This window comes from Portunus trituberculatus, chromosome 11, assembly GCF_017591435.1.
Source record: "Portunus trituberculatus isolate SZX2019 chromosome 11, ASM1759143v1, whole genome shotgun sequence".
NCBI classification, from domain to species: domain Eukaryota; kingdom Metazoa; phylum Arthropoda; class Malacostraca; order Decapoda; family Portunidae; genus Portunus; species Portunus trituberculatus.
The window spans coordinates 3,410,905-3,428,404 of record NC_059265.1 but is presented as its reverse complement, the minus strand read 5'-3'; the positions used below and the strand labels follow the sequence as shown (position 1 = coordinate 3,428,404).

The 17,500-nt window shown below is 43.1% G+C and overlaps 1 protein-coding gene and 1 long non-coding RNA gene across 2 annotated transcripts in view; both read left to right on the top strand.

Moving 5' to 3' along the window:
• The window catches only part of LOC123502384, a 273,598-nt gene that overhangs the window by 246,054 nt on the left and 10,044 nt on the right, over positions 1–17,500 (top strand). The window lies entirely within an intron of this gene.
• LOC123502421 lies at positions 11,907–13,700 on the top strand. Its single transcript, XR_006674047.1, has 3 exons — positions 11,907–11,981; positions 12,566–12,692; positions 13,643–13,700. It is a non-coding gene; the product is annotated as an uncharacterized LOC123502421 (long non-coding RNA).

Genomic DNA, 17,500 nt, shown 5'->3' with positions numbered 1-17,500 from the left:
AATACATTACATAAATATTACAACAAATATTTGTAATACATTACATAAATATTACAACAAATGTTTGTAATACATTACATAAATATTACAACAAATGTTTATAATACATTACACAAATCTTAGCAACAGTAGGCTAGCAATTCATTTTATTTCATTTCTTCTTGATCTGTTTCACTATTTTTTATAATTTTACAGCCTAACAAGATCATTAATTATTTCCTTCATTGCTGGGAACCTTCCTTTACCTGGTTGGACGTAAAATTCACACGAAAAACTAGGATATTGTTGAATTTTGTAAGATTTCAGTACAGTATGGTGTGTTTATATAGAAGTCAAGTATTATATCACTGCCATTTCTTAAGTATACTGTTTCAAACTAATATATCTTGTTTGATGTTTTGTTATACGTTTTATCTAGTCATATCATACAACAAAACGACTATAAAGTGATATAGAGGGACAAAAATTTTATTAAAGAGCGAAGAATTATGAGAAGAAGTCATTACGAAAAGATTGACTCAAAGCGAGAAGGTAAAATCAATAAACGACAGAAATTTATAGACGACAGAAGAGTGACGGTATTATAAGAACATCGCTATTATGGTATCAAGGACATTTAATATATATTTTAATTCCTATTTATATATGTTGAACTCCTTTCCCGTGCTGTGGGTGGAGTGGGCGGCGTGTCGGGGCGTGGGCGGCGTTGAAATAGGTGATATAAGATTTTGGTGTGTTCTGTTCTGTCTTATTTCAGTCCAGCTGGTCTATCCCAGTGCATCCCAGCCTCTCTCAGTGCATCCCAGCCTCTTTCAGTGCATCCCAGCCTCTTTCAGTGCCTCCCAGCCTCCCAGTGCCTCCCAGCCTCCCAGTGCCTCCCAGCCCAGTGCCTCCCAGCCTCCCAGTGCCTCCCAGCCTCCCCAGTGCCTCCCAGCCTCTCCCAGTGCCTCCCAGCCTCTCCAGTGCCTCCCAGCCTCCCAGTGCCTCCCAGTGCCTCCCCCAGTGCCTCCCAGCCTCCCAGTGCCTCCCAGCCTCCCCAGTGCCTCCCAGCCTCTCCCAGTGCATCCCAGCCTCCCAGTGCCTCCCAGTGCATCTCTCCAGTGCCTCCCAGCCTCCCAGTGCCTCCCAGCCTCCCAGTGCCTCCCAGCCTCTCCCAGTGCCTCCCAGCCTCTCCCAGTGCCTCCCAGCCTCTCCCAGTGCATCCCAGCCTCTCCCAGTGCCTCCCAGCCTCTCCCAGTGCCTCCCAGCCTCTCCCAGTGCCTCCCAGCCTCCCAGTGCCTCCCAGCCTCTCCCAGTGCCTCCCAGCCTCCCCAGTGCCTCCCAGCCTCTCCCAGTGCCTCCCAGCCTCTCCCAGTGCCTCCCAGCCTCTCCCAGTGCCTCCCAGCCTCTCCCAGTGCCTCCCAGCCTCTCCCAGTGCCTCCCAGCCTCTCCCAGTGCCTCCCAGCCTCCCAGTGCCTCCCAGCCTCTCCCAGTGCCTCCCAGCCTCTCCCAGTGCCTCCCAGCCTCTCCCAGTGCCTCCCAGCTCCCAGTGCCCCCAGCCTCTCCCAGTGCCTCCCAGCCTCTCCCAGTGCCTCCCAGCCTCTCCCAGTGCCTCCCAGCCTCTCCCAGTGCCTCCCAGCCTCTCCCAGTGCCTCCCAGCCTCCCCAGTGCCTCCCAGCCTCTCCAGTGCCTCCCAGCCTCTCCCAGTGCCTCCCAGCCTCTCCCAGTGCCTCCCCCAGTGCCTCCCAGCCTCCCCAGTGCCTCCCAGCCTCTCCCAGTGCCTCCCAGCCTCTCCCAGTGCCCCAGCCCAGTGTCTCCCAGCCTCTCCCAGTGCATCCCGGCCTCTCCCAGTACCTCCCAGCCTCTCCCAGTGCCTCCCAGCCTCTCCCAGTGCCTCCCAGCCTCTCCCAGTGCCTCCCAGCCTCTCCCAGTGCCTCCCAGCCTCCCCAGTGCCTCCCAGTGCCTCCCAGTGCCTCCCAGTGCCTCCCAGCCTCTCCCAGTGCCTCCCAGCCTCTCCCAGTGCCTCCCAGCCTCCCAGTGCCTCCCAGCCTCTCCCAGTGCCTCCCAGCCTCCCCAGTGCCTCCCAGTGCCTCCCAGTGCCTCCCAGCCTCTCCCAGTGCCTCCCAGCCTCTCCCAGTGCCTCCCAGCCTCCCAGTGCCTCCCAGTGCCTCCCAGCCTCTCCCAGTGCCTCCCAGCCTCTCCCAGTGCCTCCCAGCTCCCAGTGCCTCCCAGCCTCTCCCAGTGCCTCCCAGCCTCCCAGTGCCTCCCAGCCTCTCCCAGTGCCTCCCAGCCTCTCCCAGTGTTTTCCAGCCTTTCCCAGTGCCTCCCAGCCTCTCCCAGTGCCTGCCAGCCTCTCCCAGTGCCTCCCAGCCTCTCCCAGTGCATCCCAGCCTCTCCAGTGCATCCCAGCCTTTCCCAGTGCATCCCAGCCTCCCAGTGCCTCCCAGCCTCTCCCAGTGCCTCCCAGCCTCTCCAGTGCCTGTATTCCAGCCTTTCCCAGTTGAGTTGAGTTGAGTTGAGTTGTAGGTCAGGAGATGCCTTTGTATCGGCTCTCCTGACGTATTTTTCTGGCTGTCGTGGTCTTTTGTTCTTTCACTTATTGATTTCTGTTATCGTCTTCTATTTCCTTGATCTTCTTTTGTCTTACATTCCAAAATTTTTGCAGAGTTGTGTTTGTTTGTTGTATGTCTGTATTGTTAAAAGCAGAGCCCCAATTATTTTTCAGTATTTTCCTGGTATGGCTGGTGTATTAATTTCTCCTCTTTATGCTTTGGCAAAATGAATTGATGTTACAATTAACGCTTTTTCATCTTGAAAGATTTTTGTATGCAGTATTTTAGAACAAAATGTTATTTTCAATTGTACTACGTTCTGTGAAACCTCCTTGCGTTTGTTTCCTAAGCTGTTCTTTGTTATGTGATCTTCTAAGCTATCTCTTATGATTGACATCATTAGTTTATACCCAACGTTAGTTAATGCAATAGGTCTCAAATCCTTGGCTTTTGGGCATCTTGTTTTGGGGATCATCACTGTCCTTGATTCTTTCCAGCTTGGTGGTACATGGCCTGACTCTAATGTACTTTTCATTCCCTTTGCTAATATTTCCTTTAATACTGTGCTATTTCCTATCTCCTTGTACATTTGTCCTTTAATATTATCTGTCCCCACAGCTCGTTTGCTCTTCATTTTTCTAGACACCTCGCCACTCTTTCCTCTGTGATAATGTTCTGTTGTAACTGCACCTCTCCTCCTGTCACCCTTCTTGCCATGTCGATGTGTTCCCATACCTCCACTGCACAAGTCTGTATATATTGCATTTGTGTCCCTTGTTCATCAACTGCGTTCAGCCTAACTGATCGTTTCTCTTCTATGTCTTTGATCATGTTCTCATACTCCTCTCTCTCCTCACATTCCACATTTCTTCAATATTGTTTTCATATTTTCTATATATGTTGCTCCACAATTTCTTTACCTCCTCCCCCCCACCTTCTCCTGCTCCAGTTGTACCCCATCTTCTCCATAGATTTTAGGGATTTTTCTCCTTGATCTTTTCCCTTTTAGCTTCTTAATGTACTCCCACATCTTCTTTCCTCCATCCTTGCTTTCCTTCATTTCTTTGACTGTTTTCTCTTCTTGTTTACAGATCTCCTTTTTTATTAGCACATGTACCCTTTCTTTTTGCTTTGGGTATAACTCCTTCCACCTTTCCCTCTCTTCTTCATTTGTTGTTGCATTTCTCCTCCTCCTTTCTTTGATTTCTTTCCTAATTACATCATTTATCCATACAGGCTCTGTGTTCTTGCTATTCTTTTCTCCTCTTCTCCTATATTTTCCTTTTAGCACCTTCTCTTTATTAGTGACTCCAATTTTTCAATGTTCTCCACTTCCTTATTTAGCGCCTGGCTTTCCATGCACACCCAAAATCTTTCTAAGGAATTATTGTCTGTTTTATAATACTCCTTCACAACCCACTCTTTTCTCTCACATTTTTTCTTCTTCTCTTTTATTATTAGCTCCACTTCAATTGGATTGTGGTCTGACATGTCAAAATGTCCTTCTCCTCATCTATATGCATGCTCTTGAATTTCCTATAGACTTGATTTGTTGCCAGTACATAATCAATAACACTCCTTTGTTCATTTCTGCTCCATGTGAACTCTCCTCCTGTGCATTTGCAATCATCATTTAACATTATCAATTCCAAAATGATTTCTCCATTTGTATTCACCTTCTGCTCCCCTTTGAAGCCCACATGTCCATTAAAGTCACCCATGACTAAGAGCGGGTGAGAGTTTCCATTTATTATCCTTTCCATTTGTAGCTTAATATTATTATTTCTGGGTGGATCGTTAACACTCAGGTAAACCACTACTAGTCTCATCTCCCATCCTCTCATTTTCCCTTTTGTGTGCAATATATCCGGACATTTTGTTGGTATCTTCTCTAGGTCTACTCCTGTATCCTTCCTATATAGCACCATTAGTCCTCCTCCCTTTCTATCTTGCTCCTCTCTCATATTATCTACTATCACACAGTTATCACTGAAGTTTATATCTCTTAGCTTCTTCTGGGTCTCTGTTAAGCAAACTATACTATCATCACTCACTAACTCTTCTACTTCTTTTGCTTTAGTTTGTGTTAGCCCTTGTATATTTATTACACTCATTTTGACACTCTTTTCGCTGATTTCTTTGTCCCGTACACCTGTATTTCAGTCCCCACCAGTGCCTTCTCCTACTCTCACAATTTTTCCCCTCTGTATTTTCCACTGGCCTCCTTGTCTTCTTTTGTCTTGCAACTTTTCCTTTAGCATTGCGTCTTGTTCTCTCTCTTTCTTAGTTTTGTCAGGGGCAATCCTGATTTGACTTATGTCTTCCTCATGACAGTCTCTCAGCTGTCTGCCCCTCTTCACCACCTCCCATTTATCATATACATCACGCAGACATACATACTATTAGGGGCCTCTCACTCCCTCTCACTTTCATTCCCATTCTGTACATCTTCTCCACCTGTGCTCCTTCCACCCATAACTTCTCATGAAATACATGCTCACAGACTTCTCTGTCCTCCTTTTCTCTCTCCCAGTCCATCCCAGCCTCTCCCAGTCCATCCCAGTGTGTGTGTGTAAATAATAATAATAATAATATGGTTTATTAGTAATTGCAGTACATAGATACTGAAAATGCACACATGGGGATTGAGGAGACTTAAGATGAGAACCTTAAGTTAGCTGTTTATGGGTGGCACCATGGAGGGGATAGCACTGTGATGATAACGGTCAGTTCTTGGGGCCTTGAGTGGCGTGACCACGTTTGTGTGTGGTGTGGCATGGATTGGCTGGGGCGCGTCAGGGGAGATGTTGTAGCCGTGAGTGGCACAGCAGGCCTCTACCCATCTTGACGAGGGCCGCTTGGTGTGTATTTACCTAGTTGTATTTTATCTAGTTGTAGTTTTACAGGGCCTGGGCTTTATGGTGGTGTGGCCCCGTCTCCATATCTACACTTATCCAATCTTACTTTAAAAGTATGCACACTCGTTGCAGACACTACTTCTTCATCTAAACTGTTCCACGTCTCAATACATCTCTGCGGGAAACTATATTTTTTAATATCTCTCAGACATCTTCCTTTTCTCAGCTTTTTACTATGCGATCTTGTGCTTCGGATGTCATATTCTTCTCTCAGGATCAGTTTCTCATTATCCACTTGGTCCATTCTGTTGATCAATTTATAAACTTGTATCAGGTCTCCTCTCTCCCTTCTTTGTTCCAGGGTTGGTAGATCCATAGCCTTTAGTCTCTCCTCATATGTCATCCCTTCAAATTCTGGAACCATTCTTGTAGCTATTCTTTGTAGCCTCTCCAATTTCCTTATGTGTTTCTTTTTATGAGGAGTCCACACTACTCCTGCATATTCCAATCTGGGTCTTATTATAGTACTTATCAATTTCTTCATCATTTCTTTGTCCATGTAGTGAAATGCTACTCAAATATTCCTTAGCAAATTATATGTTTCTCTAAATATTCTATCAATATGGCTTACTTGTTGATTGTTTTCTTCCATTGTCACTCCTAAGTCCTTTTCCTTTTTGACTTATAGATTCCCACTGGTCGTCTTTCACTCTTTCCCATTTCCATGACATGACTTTTGTTCACATTGAATTCCATTTCCCACTTCTTACTCCATTCCCAGATCTTATTTAGGTCTTCTTGCAGTATTTCAGTGTGTGTGTGTGTGTGTGTCATACAAAGTCAGTTTTTATCCAATATTTCTACATTGTGTTGTTTAAATAGAGATAGTTTTGTGTATTTCTTTGCTACAACAACATTCATTAAAGTTTCTCTCTCTCTCTCTCTCTCTCTCTCTCTCTCTCTCTCTCTCTCTCTCTCTCTCTCTCTCTCTCTCTCTCTCTCTCTCTCTCTGTTAATCTCTCTTATTTATTTGAGATTGTGTAAAATTATTTTAAGAAAGTTTGTCATGTTTTGAGGTAATTTAAGACAGTTTGGTAGTTTTGAAATTTTAAGACAGTTTGGTAGGTTTTGAGGAATTTTAAGACAGTTTGGGATGTTTTGAGGTAATTTAAGACAGTTTGGTAGGTTTTGAGTTATTTTAAGACAGTTTGGTAGGTTTTGAGGGCATTTTAAGACAGTTTGGGATGTTTTGAGGGCATTTTAAGACAGTTTGTCATGTTTTGAGTTAATTTTAAGACAGTTTGGTAGGTTTTGAGGGCATTTTAAGACAGTTTGGGATGTTTTGAGGGCTTTTTAAGACAGTTTGACATGTTTTGAGGCATTTTGAGATAGATTGGTATTTTTTGAGGGCATTATAAGACAATTTTGGGCATGATAAGACAACTTTATTGACATTAGGAAGGATGCATGGAGGTCACAAGATTATTGGTGTTCTGTTTTTAATCTCCAGGCCACATACTCTCCCTGTCTCCACCACCACCTGACCACCACTCTCTCTGCGTCTTCCATGCTGCTCGCTGACAGCATTCCATCGTCTGCAAAGAATAAGTGAGTCACATTTAAAGTGTCATCTTTGAAGCACAAATTTACACTTTCTAATGTCTTTATTATTATTTTGAAAGTTATTAACCCCTTCAGTACTGGGACCTATTTTTACCTTGAGGTTTGTGTACCATTAGACCATTTTGATGACATTAGGAAGGGTGTATGGAGTGCAGAAGATTAATGGCCACAGTCTTCACTATTTTAACCCCTTCAGTACTGGGACGTATTTTTACCTTGAGGTTTGTGTACCATTAGACCATTTTGATGACATTAGGAAGGGTGTATGGAGGTCAGAAGATTAATGGCCACAGTCTTCACTATTTTAACCCCTTCAGTACTGGGACGTATTTTTACCTTGAGATTTGTGTACCATTAGACCATTTTATTGACATTAGGAAGGGTGTATGGAGGGCAGAGGATAAATGGCCACAGTCTTCACTATTTTAACCCCTTCAGTACTGGGACATATTTTTACCTTGAGATTTGTGTACCATTAGACCATTTTATTGACATTAGGAAGGGTGTATGGAGGGCAGAGGATAAATGGCCACAGTTTTCACTATTTTAACCCCTTCAGTACTGGGACACATTTTTACCTTGAGATTTGTGTACCATTAGACCATTTTGATGACATTAGGAAGGGTATATGGAGGGCAGAGGATAAATGGCCACAGTCTTCACTATTTTAACCCCTTCAGTACTGGGACATATTTTTACCTTGAGGTTTGTGTACCATTAGACCATTTTATTGACATTAGGAAGGGTGTATGGAGGGCAGAAGATTAATGGCCACAGTCTTCACTATTTTAACCCCTTCAGTACTGGGACACATTTTTACCTTGAGATTTGTGTACCATTAGACCATTTTATTGACATTAGGAAGGGTGTATGGAGGTCAGAGGATAATGGCCACAGTCTTCACTATTTTAACCCCTTCAGTACTGGGACGTATTTTTACCTTGAGATTTGTGTACCATTAGACCATTTTATTGACATTAGGAAGGGTGTATGGAGGCAGAAGATTAATGGCCACAGTCTTCACTATTTTAACCCCTTCAGTACTGGGACGTATTTTTACCTTGAGATTTGTGTACCATTAGACCATTTTATTGACATTAGGAAGGGTGTATGGAGGTCAGAAGATTAATGGCCACAGTCTTCACTATTTTAACCCCTTCAGTACTCGACACATTTTTACCTTGAGATTTGTGTACCATTAGACCATTTTATTGACATTAGGAAGGGTGTATGGAGGCAGAAGATTAATGGCCACAGTCTTCACTATTTTAACCCCTTCAGTACTGGGACACATTTTTACCTTGAGATTTGTGTACCATTAGACCATTTTATTGACATTAGGAAGGGTGTATGGAGGCAGAAGATTAATGGCCACAGTCTTCACTATTTTAACCCCTTCAGTACTGGGACACATTTTTACCTTGAGATTTGTGTACCATTAGACCATTTTATTGACATTAGGAAGGGTGTATGGAGGCAGAAGATTAATGGCCACAGTCTTCACTATTTTAACCCCTTCAGTACTGGGACACATTTTTACCTTGAGATTTGTGTACCATTAGACCATTTTATTGACATTAGGAAGGGTGTATGGAGGCAGAAGATTAATGGCCACAGTCTTCACTATTTTAACCCCTTCAGTACTGGGACACATTTTTACCTTGAGATTTTGTGCCATTAGACCATTTTATTGACATTAGGAAGGGTGTATGGAGTACCATTAGACCATTTTATTGACATTAGGAAGGGTGTATGGAGGCAGAAGATTAATGGCCACAGTCTTCACTATTTTAACCCCTTCAGTACTGGGACACATTTTTACCTTGAGATTTGTGTACCATTAGACCATTTTATTGACATTAGGAAGGGTGTATGGAGGCAGAAGATTAATGGCCACAGTCTTCACTATTTTAACCCCTTCAGTACTGGGACACATTTTTACCTTGAGATTTGTGTACCATTAGACCATTTTATTGACATTAGGAAGGGTGTATGGAGGCAGAAGATTAATGGCCACAGTCTTCACTATTTTAACCCCTTCAGTACTGGGACACATTTTACCTTGAGATTTGTGTGCCATTAGACCATTTTATTGACATTAGGAAGGGTGTATGGAGGCAGAAGATTAATGGCCACAGTCTTCACTATTTTAACCCCTTCAGTACTGGGACACATTTTTACCTTGAGATTTGTGTACCATTAGACCATTTTATTGACATTAGGAAGGGTGTATGGAGGCAGAAGATTAATGGCCACAGTCTTCACTATTTTAACCCCTTCAGTACTGGGACACATTTTTACCTTGAGATTTGTGTACCATTAGACCATTTTATTGACATTAGGAAGGGTGTATGGAGGCAGAAGATTAATGGCCACAGTCTTCACTATTTTAACCCCTTCAGTACTTCACATTTTTATTTTAACCATTAGACCATTTTATTGACATTAGGGACACATTTTTACCACAGTCTTCACTATTTGTGTACTTCATTAGACCATTTTATTGACATTAGGAATTAGACCATTTTATGACATTAGAAGGCAGAAGATTAATGGCCACAGTCTTCACTATTTTAACCCCTTCAGTACTGGGACACATTTTTTGAGATTTGTGTACCACCTTGAGATTTGTGTACCATTAGACCATTTTATTGACATTAGGAAGGGTGTATGGAGGCAGAAGATTAATGGCCACAGTCTTCACTATTTTAACCCCTTCAGTACTGGGACACATTTTTACCTTGAGATTTGTGTACCATTAGACCATTTTATTGACATTAGGAAGGGTGTATGGAGGCAGAAGATTAATGGCCACAGTCTTCACTATTTTAACCCCTTCAGTACTGGGACACATTTTTACCTTGAGATTTGTGTGCCATTAGACCATTTTATTGACATTAGGAAGGGTGTATGGAGGCAGAAGATTAATGGCCACAGTCTTCACTATTTTAACCCCTTCAGTACTGGGACACATTTTTACCTTGAGATTTGTGTACCATTAGACCATTTTATTGACATTAGGAAGGGTGTATGGAGGGACAAGATTAATGGCCACAGTCTTCACTATTTTAACCCCTTCAGTACTGGGACACATTTTACCTTGAGATTTGTGTGCCATTAGACCATTTTATTGACATTAGGAAGGGTGTATGGAGGACAGAAGATTAATGGCCACAGTCTTCACTATTTTAACCCCTTCAGTACTGGGACACATTTTTTAGGAAGGGTGTGGAGGCAGAAGATTAATGGCCACAGTCTTCACCTTTTATTGACATTAGAAGGGTGTATGGAGGACAGAAGATTAATGGCCAACTTCACTATTTTAACCGACTGGGACACATTTTTACCTTCAGAGAGAGACTTTACCGATTAGAGAGAGAGAGAGAGAGAGAGAGAGAGAGAGGAGAGAGAGAGCTTAGTGACATATCCAGCCCTAACATTGTCAAGCCACACCATAAGACACCGCCAAGCTCCTCTGAAGTGACGGGTTGTGTGTCTAACCTTCATCAATAGAGTATAGTTGAAGTTGTTATTGTTTTTAAGGTTCCAGTGAGAGATTAACAACATTTCTAAATTATTAACAGCAGGAACACTCTACCTAGTCACCTCTGTGGCCTTCATGGAGAGAGAGAGAGAGAGAGAGAGAGAGAGAGAGAGAGAGAGAGAGAGAGAGAGAGACATAATAATTTTACATAAACAGCCCCCACACACACACATTAACCCTCATAGTAATAATAATAACACTGCTGCTCCTGCTACTACTACTACTACTACTCCTCTTTTGTCCCTGCTATGCATTTGAGGCGCGCAGCAGCAGCAGAAAACAGTGAGAATTGAAGGAAATGTTGGGGCGGGCTGTGGGTGTGGGTGAGGTGGGCGGCGGGCGGTGTTAACTGGGGTACATATACACAACCATCGCCTTATTTACCACAGTAATGGCTATTTATCTAGTGTGGTGGTTGATTCTGGCTTTGCTTCACTCTCTGGGTCTGGAAACACAGGGGGAGTGGAAGCAGACATTGCTGGACTGTCCATGGGGAAGGCAGGGTGAGGCGCCCCCCGTGGGTTCAATATTGACGTAGATAATTCATTTAAAAAATCGCCACAAGAAAAACGGCTCCCAGACTAGTATACACTACACTTTTAGGCGCGATAAATAGTGTAACTAATAATCAAAATATAATATTCCTACCGGGTGGTTTTTATTGAAAGCGGTGGAAAGGAAGGTGTTTGTGTCCAATTAACGGGTGACAAACACACCACAATGTCGAGATGGAAAGCTCACCCAAACTACGTTATATTACATTTTCTGAATAACACAAATTTTCGCTTTCCAGCCGAATAAAGAAAACACAGATTCTTTGTCATATAAAGATTTTTGTTTTCTATTTTGTTACCATTCAAAATTTTGAAATTGAAAATACGAATAGGTAGACTAAACTTTATGGAATATTGTTACTTGAATCATGTTTTTCATATCTTTTAAGTGTTATATCAAGCACCAAAACAATCCTAGGCGTGGTAATAAAAAAAAAACGTTATATTCCTTGCAGTGACTTTAACGTTATTTTTTCGGTAAACCAAAACACAGCTGGACTCGATTCTATTGTAGTTTAGAAATTAGTTTACTTTACTAATAACAAATCAGATATCAGAAAAGTGCCAACTTCACTAATTAAGTAGAAATATTTCAATCCTTACGGCGAAATATGTTTTTATCAATATTTTGAGTGACCCCAACACCCCATTTCGGTATTGGGAATATAATACACATGTTATTTTCATTTTCTTTACCATTTCATATTTTATTTATTTTATTTCAATGTTATTTTGAATTTTATAAGAAGTTTGAGTGATAGAGGAAGTGTATACAATGATGTCGACATTTTGCGTAGAAGAAGAAGAAGAGAAGATCCGCCATTGTTAGCTCTGTTTTGAGATTTACAGTTTTTGAACATTTGTGGAGCAGGTGAGTTATTCCCAAGTGTGTGCGTGTACATGCTTATTATCTAAAGTATGTAGAGTTAGTGAGACGTGCCAATTAAGGTGAAAAAGTCTGGTAAAGTGAAAATAAGTGCGTCTTTATAAGCAAACTTTTGGGTTTTGTTGCCTCATATTTGCGGTGGTCATTCCTGCCCTCCTACGCATTGTCACGCCCCATATTGCCTCCATAGATAGCTTATGCACCCATACACCTCCCATGCGCGGGATAGTTTGATAGTTGAAGCGGTTACTGAGATATGGTGGTGTTCTTGTGTTAGGCAGTGTCCGCCATCCTGCCTTCCACATCGGCCCTCTCTGTGTTAACTATTTTCAGTTTTTCTTATTTACTACGCCTTGTCACGCCCCATATTGCCTCCGTAGATAGTTTGTGGATCCATACACCTCCCATATGCGTGATAGTTTGATAGTTGAAGTGGTTAGTGAGATATGGTGGTGTTATAGTGTGGTAGGCAGTGTCCTTCACCCTTTCCTACGCCTTGTCACGCCTCATTTATACTATTACTACCACCACCACCACTACCACTACTACAACAACTACCACTATTCCAGAGGTGCACCATGGCTTGCCACAATGTCACAATGGGTTCTTGGAGAGCCGCTGCTGTTGACTTGCTGCATGTCTCCTCTCTGCGGCAAAACTCCACAAATACTCCACTCACCAAGTTCCAGAGGAGAGGTGAGTGTGTGTGGTGTGGAAAGGTGTCCTCAGGTGTGCTGTGAGTGTGGTGTGTGTGTAAGTGTGTTTTTTGTACGTTTTTGTAATGTCAACTATAGCTACCTATGTATAGTGTTTTTTTTTTTTTTTTTTGGTGTGGGTTGGCTAGGGTAAACTTATTGTGGGCGTTTTCCAGGTGTGATTTAAGGGTTGTTTGTGGAGTGTGTGTGTGTGTGTGTGATGCAATATTTTTAGGTAATTTTTGGTGCGTTTTGGTTAGGTAATGTTTGTCTTGTTTCCTCCACAGGTTACCTCCAGGCTTTTCCTTCAGTAGACTATTTCCTCCATGTTTCCTCCACCTTCCCTCTAATTTTGAGTCTCCTATCTCACTTCTATCATAGTCAAAATAGTACTTTTCTAAATCTCACTTCAAAACCTGACAATTTTTCTCATTTTCCCTCCACCACCTCCTTTTCTTTCCTCCATATCTCCTCCACACACCAAGCTGTGTACTGTGCTGGTGTGTGCAGGTGTGGGAAAGGTTTCCGCAGGTGTGGTGTGTGTGTGTGGTGTGTGTAAATGTTTTTAGTGTAAGCTACTATATATTTTTTGGGTGTGTGTTTTTTGCATTTTCCAGTGTTTGCAAAGGGTTGTTTGTGGTTTGTTGGTGTGTGCAGGTGTGGGAATGGTGTGTGCTGGTGTGCTGTGTGTTTGGTGAGTGTCGGGTGTGTGAAAGCGTGTTTTTCCTTACAATTTTGTCTCATAAACCTCAATTTTTTAACTTGTTTTGGCCGGAAAATATTTGTCTTTTTAAAATCCTCCTAATACCACCACCACCACCACCACCACTGTCCAACCACACCCACAACCACCACAAACAACCAACATTACCACATCAGATGCTCACAAAACCACACCATTTCACTACCACCACTAGTACTATTATAACCACCACCACCTCCTCCCAACAGGATCACCAGCCACCACCGGCCGTACTAAAGGAAGTGGCTCTATGTAGGGATGGAACATAGCAACTACACCAGCTGGGACACACCTAGCCAACTGTGAGTATTGAAGGCTGTTTTAGGGTGTTTGAAGACTTTGAGGGTGTTTAAGGCTACTTTAGGGTGTTTTAAGGCTGTCTTAGGGTATTTTTAGGCTGTTTTAGATTGTTTAAGGCTATTTTAGGGTGTTTGAAGAATTTTAGGATGTTTAAGGCAGTTTTAAGCTATTTTAAGGGTGTTTAAGACTGTTTTAGTGTTTTAGGGTTATTTTAAGGCTATTTAAGGGTGTTTAAGACTGTTTTAACTATTTTAGGCTATGTTAGGGTGTTTTAAGGGTGTTTCAAGATATTTACAGTACATGCACACACCATCGCTCCATCAGTGCTTCATCTTCTCGCTTTGTGTGTTTTTTATGATTCAGTGACAAAGTGACTAACTGTTTTCAGGGACACTGGGTACGGTGGCTTGGGGGGAGGGACCGTGTGGCCTGAGGGGAGGGGTGGTGGCCGGTGGGCAGTGTGTTACTGACCAGTGTGGTGTAATGGTGTTGTCATTGTCACCCTTGAGGGATTCTGAGGGTGAGCTGGCTCTATTAGATGAATTACAGGATTCTGAGGACAATGAGAGTCAATCAGAAGGACTCATTAGTGACTCACAATAGTGGAATGTGGTGAAACACTGGAATAATATCGTTTTTTGTATGTTTTTGTAATGTCAACTATAGCTACCTATGTATAGTGTTTATTTTTTTTTGGTGTGGGTTGGCTAGGGTAGACTTATTGTGGGTGTTTTCCAGGTGTGATTTAAGGGTTGTTTGTGGAGTGCAGGTGTGTGTGTGTGTGTGTATGTATTTACCTAGTTGTAGTTTTACAGGGCCTGGGCTTTATGCTCGTGTGGTCCCGTCTCCATATCTAGACTTATCTAATTTTTCTTTAAAACTATGTACACTCTTTGCTGACACCACTTCCTCACTCAAACTGTTCCAAGTCTCAACACATCTTTGCGGGAAACTAAATTTTTTAACATCTCTCAGACATCGTCCTTCCTTAGTTTCTTACTATGCGATCTTGTGCTTCTAAAGTCATATTCTTCTCTCAGGATCAGTTTCTCATTATCCACTTCATCCATTCCGTTAATCAATTTATAAACTTGTATCAGATCCCTCTCTCTTCTCTGCTCCAAGGTTGGTAGATCCATTGCCTTTAGTCTCTCCTCATATGCCATCCCTTTAAATTCTGGAACCATTCTTGCAGCCATTTTTTGTAGTCTCTCTAATTTTCTTGTGTTTTTTTTATGGGGAGTCCAAACTACTCCTGCATATTCCAATCTAGGTTTTATTTTAGTACTTATCAATTTCTTCATCATTTCCTTGTCCATATAGTGAAATGCTACTCCAATATTCCTTAGCAAATTATACGTCTCTCTGAAAATTCTATCAATATGGCTTGTGTGTGTGTGTGTGTGTGTGTGTGTGTGTGTGTGTGTGTGTGTGTGTTGATGCAATATTTTTTGGTAATTTTGGTGCGTTTTGGTTAGGTAATGTTTGTCTTGTTTCTTCCATATCTCCTCCACAGGTCCTCCTGGCTTTTCCTTCAGTAGACTATTTCCTCCATGTTTCCTCCACCTTCCCTCCAATTTTGAGTCTCCTATCTCACTTCTATCATAGTCAAAATAGTACTTTTCTAAATCTCACTTCAAAACCTGACAATTTTTCTCATTTTTCCCTCCACCACCTCCTTTTCTTTCCTCCATATCTCCCTCCACACACCAAGCTGTGTACTGTGCTGGTGTGTGCAGGTGTGGGAAAGGTTTCTTCAGGTGTAGTGTGTGTGTGATACATGTGGTGTGTGTGTAAATGTGTTGTTTGTTGTGTAAACTATATTTTTGGGGTGTGTTTTTTGCATTTTCCAGTGTTTGCAAAGGGTTGTTTGTGGTTTGCTGGTGTGTGCAGGTGTGGGAATGGTGTGTGCTGGTATGCTGTGTGTTTGGTGAGTGTGGGGTGTGTGAAAGCATGTTTTTCTTACAATTTTGTCTCATAAACCTCAATTTTTTCACTTGATTTAGAAGAGTGTGCAGTTTTAAATGTGGACATAAAAGTGTGGACGATGAGAATTAATGGAGATTGAAAGCATAGGTGCATTTGCATTGTGTTTTAACGGGCTAAAGAAGGCATTATGGGTATCTCCTATCTCAAAGCCCACCAACTATTTGACTGCTAGTGTTCTTATTGATGTAGTGATAATTACTCCTGCAGTGTATCACTTGTGTCACTATGTATCTTGTATTATCACTTCACTTATTCTCAATGTGTCACTGTCAAGCACTTCACTTACTTACCCACTGCTTCAATAACACTCTGAATTTATGGCCTCCGCACACTGAAACACTAAGGTCTCTCTCTCTCTCTCTCTCTCTCTCTCTCTCTCTCTCTCTCTCTCTCTCTCTCTCTCTCTCTCTCTCTCTCTCTCTCTCTCTAATATTAATCCAGTTATATTTATTTCAGATTGTGTTAAGAATATGGAGAAAGACGGACCAAGGCAAGAAGAGGAGGAGGAGGAGGAAGAGAAGAGGAAGAAAGAAGAAGAAGAAGAAGAAGAAGAGGTGGAGGAATATGAGAAGAGGAGGAGAAGAAGAAAAGAGAGAAAAAGAAAAGGTAAAATAATAAACATTGTCATTTCATAAAGTTTGCTATTTCAATTCTCTCTCTCTCTCTCTCTCTCTCTCTCTCTCTCTCTCTCTCTCTCTCTCTCTCTCTCTCTCTCTCTCTCTCTCTCTCTCTCTTCTTCTCCTCCTCCTCCTCCTCCTCCTCCTCCTCCTCCTCCTCCTCCTCCTCCTCCTCCTCCTCCTCCTCCTCCTCCTCCTCCTCCTCCTCCTCCTCCTCCTCCTCCTCCTCCTCCTCCTCCTCCTCCTCCTCCTCCTCCTCCTCCTCCTCCTCCTCCTCCTCCTCCTCTTCTCTTCTCTCCTCCTCTCCTCCTCCTCCTCCTCCTCCTCCTCCTCCTCCTCCTCCTCTTCTCCTCTTCTTCTTCTTCTTCTTCTTCTTCTTCTTCTTCTTCTTCTTCTTCTTCTTCTCCTTCCTTCTTCCTCCTCCTCCTCCTCCTCCTCCTCCTCCTCCTCCTCCTCCTCCTCCTCCTCCTCCTCCTCCTCCTCCTCCTCCTCCTCCTCCTCCTCCTCCTCCTCCTCCTCCTCCTCCTCTCCTCTTCCTTCTTCTTCTTCTTCTTCTTCTTCTTCTCTTCTCCTCTTCTTCTTCTTCTTCTTCTTCTTCTTCTCCTCTCTTCTCCTTCCTCTCCTCCTCCTCCTCCTCCTCCTCCTCCTCCTCCTCCTCCTCCTCCTCCTCTTCTTCTTCTTCTTCTTCTTCTTCTTCTTCTTCTTCTTCTTCTTCTTCTTCTTCCTCCTCCTCCTCCTCCTCCTCCTCCTCCTCCTCCTCCTCCTCCTCCTCCTCCTCCTCCTCCTCCTTCTCTCTTCTTCTTCTTCTTCTTCTTCTTCTTCTTCTTCCTCCTCTTCTTCTTCCTCCTCCTCCTCCTCCTCCTCCTCCTCCTCCTCCTCCTCTCCTCTCCTCCTTCTTCTTCTTCTTCTTCATCCTTCCTCCTCCTCCTCCTCCTCCTCCTCCTCCTCCTCCTCCTCCTCCTCCTCCTCCTCCTCCTCTTCCTCCTTTGCTAATACTATTACTATTAATACTATCCCAGTGTGACCTGTGTGACCTCTGACCTTTTGCTGCAGGACTCCTTGGACTGCAACTTCACTGTGACCCGAGAGGAGGTGGCCACTCAACGCTGAGGTCACACGACTCCCTTTCTTATGCAGGTCAGTGGTGTGGTGTGTGGTGTG